Raw genomic sequence first — 6,012 nt, forward strand, 5'->3', positions numbered from 1 at the left:
TTTGTAAGTGTCTTTGGCAGTCATTGTAGCTTCGTTCTTGTGGGGGAAACTTGAAGAGAGAGCTTGAAAGGGAGAGAGGAAATGGTGGAGTTTGAGAGAGGGAGAAGATCCTGTGAGGGGGGACTCAATGGAGTGTGGTGGGGGATCCACACGGTTGCTCCAATGAACTCGTACCTTAGTACCATCGGATTCAAGGCTTGTCTCGAGGTAAGTTCACCAAAGAAGAAGGTCTCTTTGGTGTCAAAGGACCCGGCGACTCCGCCGCACCGGGGAAGGTGGAAGTGATTTTGTAAGGGCATCTCCGCCTAGCCGTGGGGGCTAAAGGAGAGACACTAGTTTAGTGCAATACTTGGGGGCGCCTCCAAGGAGTGGACGTAGGTCAAGGTTTGACCGAACCACTATAAATCTGGTGTGTTCTTTCTTTTTACTATTTTCGCATTTTAATTTCCGCACTTTGATTGTGGTGATTTGGATTGTGTTTTGGTTTTAAAGTTTTCCAATTCACCTCTCTCTTTAATTAGCTTGGGATTAAGTTTAAGAGGGCCTAACATCCCTAACGAACTTTCAATTTTATTTGATTGACTTGATTTCCTCATCCATGACTGCTTGACATTTTTAATTTTTGACTTCTTCAAAACTTATATAATTGTTATTTACTAGAAGATAGAAGAGGTGTTACTCACTTATAGAGTCATATAAATCTCATAGACTTCACATTTTTGGTTGTCTCAGTTCTTGCTTGTCATCGGAGGTTTGAGGATTTCTAGTTTCTTGAGAACATGTTGGAAGATTTATTGGTGAAACGATTAAAAATTTTCTACTTTCCTTTTGCTCTTCTGATGAATTATTCCAATACCACTTGCTATCTTCATTCACTCAATCATTTCGACTCACCATCACCTTTTGGGTTATTGGGTTGAATAGTTTATAAACTTTATCTTTCTTGTCATACCCAATGAACACAAACTTCTTGTTCTTGTATTCTAGCTTTATTTTTTACCGATCTAACATGTATGCATAGGCCGAACTAACAAATATTTTGATATGTGAGTCTATCAGTTTATGACCACTCCATGCCTCTTGTGGAGTTTTATCTTCTAACTTCACATATGGAAATTAAGTATTGCACTACTTCCACCCAAATTTCTTTGGGCATCTTCTTGCTATTTAACATTGACCGAACTATGTTAAGAATTGTCTGATTTTTCCTCTCTTACATACCATTTTGTTGGGGAGAATATGGTGTGATTAAGAACCTTCATACTCTTTGATGCTCATAATAACTTGAAAAGTTTGTTGAGACGTATTCACCACCTTTATCAGATCATAACGCTTTAATGAACTTGTCAGTTGTCTTCTCCACCATGTCTTTGAACTTCTTAAACACATGTTAGGAAAGTTGCTATTTGCATGTTTTACATTCTTGCAACTTGTATAGTTTTGATGATTCCAAATATTATTATTTTATGTGTTGTATCTCCTAGCATTTTTTGGAAGATTTGTTTTTGCTCTTGTGTGTACTAATATTTCAGGAAAATCAAACTCCAGACTACGAAGACATCAAATCAAATTCAACATGAGATACTTTGAGAATTTGAAGCTTGTACTTTTTATTTGAATTAAATTTGAGAGGAAGTGTTTATAATTGAGTAAATAAATTCACACACACTAAAGGAGATCTTGAAAAGTTTGAACTGATCGTACGGAACGAACATTATTCGTACTGGACGATCAGATCAGTTATCTCCTTGTAAGGGCAATGGAACAGACAGAAACTGACCAAGGAAAATTTTCTAAGTCATGTTCGTACGGGACGAAATTAATTATCGTCGGGACGATTTGCTCTCTGGACGAATTTCGTCCAGACGATTACAATTTCGTACAGACGATCAAACCGACTTAAGACAGTTTCGTGAGTCAGTTCTGAAGTTTTTGGAACCGACCTTATGATAATTGTTCGTCTGGACGAACCTACTTCCTACAGACGATTAGCGTGTATGAAATTATTTCGTACACATATGCAAACAGGTTCGTTTCAAAGCTTTTAAGTAAAATCGTCCGAGATGATTTTCGATCGTACGGAACAATCATGTACAACATAACTTGAAATCTGCCGTTTTTTGGACGGTTTTTCATGTCCTTTCTATATAAGGAGTCCTAGAAACTATTACAAGTGCCTTTGAAGTTGTTTTCTCTTGAGAGGGATCATTGAGAGTGAGAGTTTGGGAGAGATTGTAAGAGTGAAGAGTGAGAGATCAAGTGAGGGGTTTGTGAGGGATTCACAAAGTTACTTGAAGAAGAAGATCTTTTTGTTTATTCCCATCTCCTTTGAAGGCTCTCAAGTGAAGTTCAACAACATAGGTCCGGTTCTCCACCGATACTTGGAGAGTGTAAAAGGACGACAAAGTGTATCTTTGACAGCCATTGTGTCTTCGTTCTTTGGGAGAAAACTAGAAGATAGAACTTGAAAGGGAGAGAGGAAAGGGTGGAGTTTGAGAGGGAGAAGATCTTTGAAGGGGATTTCAAGGGAGTGTGGAGGGATATTCACACGGTTGCTCCGGCGAACTTGCACTTCAGTCCCCCCCCCCTCTTTGTTAGCCTTGGGATATTTAATTAGGCTTAACATCATAATTCTTATTGAACGAGTTCCAACATCCTTCAACCAATTTATTTTGTTCATCGTCATGCCTGTTATATCTGTTAGTTTGTTGAAGATGTTCTCAATGCCTTCCCATGCATATTATACGCCTAGAAATGCCCACATCTGAATACTCTAGTTTACATAATTTATTTTTTTGAGTCATGGTATCTTTATCTGCTCCGTCGATAAACTTTTAGGATTTTTCATCGCTCTGACACCAATTTTTGAAAGAACACAAACAAAATTGGAATACTAATACTCTAATTTTCTTTTAATTGAGACAAGATTTCAACAACCACAACTCTTTAAAACATTTCCAGGCTTTAATATAGCCCACCTTTCCTATGGTTACATCCTTCAAAATGAGATTATAACAAAAGAAAACTAAAAAATAGTTAAAAAATTTGAAATATTAAATTCCTCTTGATAGTTATTCACATATCCACCATTAACTTCTACATGATAGTTATCCACCTCTCACATTAGTTACCCATATTTTCTAGATGGTTTGAGTTTATCAATAGAAATAGGATGTGGAACAAGTATTATTTGTCGCTTTAACTCAAGGTTTTAGCTTCGCCACTGCAAAAAAAAAAATCATTAGTGGAGTTGGATGGATTTCTAATATGATGTTGCATGAATTCATTTTTTGCTAGAAAAATAGCTAAAGATGTGTGAAAGTTCATTAGGGATGTTAATCCCTTATGAACTAACCAAAGCTAACCAAGAGGAGGGGGGGGATGAAATGGTATTTTAAAAAAAGCTTTCAATTAGAAACACAAACTCAACCAAACCAAAATTCACTACAGAAAATTTAACATGCGGAAATTAAATATAGAAAAAGCAGTAGTAAATAACACAGAAATTTATAGTGGTTCGGTCAACTCGACCTATGTCCACTCCCCACAGAAATTTATAGTGGTATTGCACTAAACTCAGTGACTCTCCTTTTGATCCCACAGCAAGGCGGAGAAGCCTTTACAAAACCTCCTTTCCACCGACACCAGTGAGCAAGAGAACCAAACTCCTTTTTCTTCCTCGTGAAGCAAGCATAGAACCTTGATCGATTACTGAAGTGGACCTCTATCAAACCTCTAAGAATAAGGGAAGACGATCAGAGAAGGTGACTTGGATCCTTGCTTGGAGCAACCTTTGTGTTACCCCTCACAAACTCCCCCTCACAAGATCCTCTCTTTCTCTCCCTCTCCTCTAGGCTTTCTCAGGTTAAGACAGCAGCAAAAGATGATCTCTTGGGTAGAATAAGAGGTCTTATATAGAAGAGCTTTGGAATAGCTCTTAATTGCAACAAATCAACTTTATCATCCAGGTTGATATAAATATCATCATTTACAATCGGTGTAAATTAAGCTCAATCAGCCATGATGATTTAGTATGATCAGAAGGTTTTTGTTCATATTTTCTAGGCTAATAGTATATCGTCATTTACAATCAGTATAAATCATTGAATATTATCCAAATAATTGCATTGAATGGATGTATGGATGATGGAAAAATAGCTTGATCGTCTAGTCCGGTCGCACGATCGTCCCGAATGATTAGTTCAAATCTATGAAAATCATCCAGAGCATCACCATGAATAGAAGCTGGCCGATGTTTGGTCATCCAGGGACAACTAAGGTTTATGAACTGCTCGTGCCGGCCGATCATGCGATCATCATGGATGATATGATCGAGCAATAACATCTTAAATGCTTTTCTTAATTATAAGATAAATTTATGCATAATTGTATTACATCATCCAGGATGATGTCCAAAAATAAAAGCTACCTAAATAGAACCGGTGGCTAATTCAGCAAGTCACATACTAGCTCATAAATGAGGCTTCCAAATTCTCATATCTTTTCCTAATGAGATGTATAAGGGCCTATGAAAAATTTATAATTTTCTTCTCTGATATATGAACTACTTGTATATTTACTTTCAGTTTAAAGTCTATTTAAATTCTATTAATTACTAGTACCATTATTTTCAATGCAATACCCCATTAACAATTGCTTTTAAAATTTATCTAAATACATAATAAGTTAATTGTTGATAATAAAATTGGTAGTTGTAACTTATTGAGTTATGTTGTCTCACACTTTTTTTGTATTCTATTTCAAGTTAGAGGAAGCAGAAACAGCTAATTGAGTAGTTGTAATCCAAGATTCTGATATGTCTAAGTTTGTATAAGTATTACTAACTTTATTATTTTTGTACAATCATTGGTATTTATTTATTTTCCCTATTCTAGTCATTAGTCATGCACTGTAATGTACAAGTGTTATTATATATGCAATTTTTTATGATGAATGAAAAGAAAGACAAGAAATTTTAAATGACTTTATTTTTTTGCTTACAAGAAGTAACTAGTTGCTTTGTAATTTGTTTAAATTAAAGAAATAAAAAAAAAATCTCCTAAACTTCAATCTCGAATTTTGTCTATCAACATTCAATATGATATGACACGTCATATCTTTGGATTATAGGATTGGGTTGCTACACCGCCAAGGCACAAAATTATTGATACAACCTTCCCCACCTCCATTGAAGTAAGTATCTATCATGAATCTCTTTATGGCAGGTTTTTCAAGAAGGCTTGCCCTAAGTACATCTGCAATGGGTGAAGGTGTTAGGGATCTTACCGTAAATCAATATTATCGTAATATATTTTTTATTGAATTAAATATTTAAAGGTGAGTTTAGCATGTATGAATATTATCATTTAATATATTATTTTATCATTATATTTATTCATAATTATTTATATAACCATAATTCAATATATAATTATTTAAAAGATGATTAAATTATGGATAAAAATCTAAACAAATTCATAATTATTAATTACAGTTGGAATCTATAATTAAATATTGTTAATATGATCCATCAACACTAAGAATTGAATAGTCTTATCTGGATTATTCAATATGAATATATTAAGGATTTTGGTACTTTATATAATATTATTATATAGAATTGGACTAGATTAATTTTGAATTCTCTCGTAAATTCTATTTAACTAGAGAGATTTTGAAATTAATCATCAACAAGATCATATATAAAATAATCTTAATCCTGAGTTATTAATAAACTTCTATTTGTGACATTTGGTTTTTTTATTTACTCAGAAAAAGTTTGAAAAGAAATAAACTCAATCCTTGTATTTCAGAAACATAATGAAAAAAATGGCAGAGAATTTTAATATGCAGATATGGAATCCATTCCTTTCATTTTTGAAAGTTAGAAAATTAGTTCCCTTGAATAATTAATTCAGAACTTAAACAATTGAGTGCTCAAATTTTATGACGAGATCACAAAGTTTATTTTTCATTAGAGAATTAATTGGAATTCAAGGATCAAGATATATT

The sequence above is a fragment of the Dendrobium catenatum genome, unplaced genomic scaffold (assembly GCF_001605985.2).
Source record: "Dendrobium catenatum unplaced genomic scaffold, ASM160598v2 fragScaff_scaffold_1021, whole genome shotgun sequence".
In the NCBI taxonomy this organism is placed as follows: domain Eukaryota; kingdom Viridiplantae; phylum Streptophyta; class Magnoliopsida; order Asparagales; family Orchidaceae; genus Dendrobium; species Dendrobium catenatum.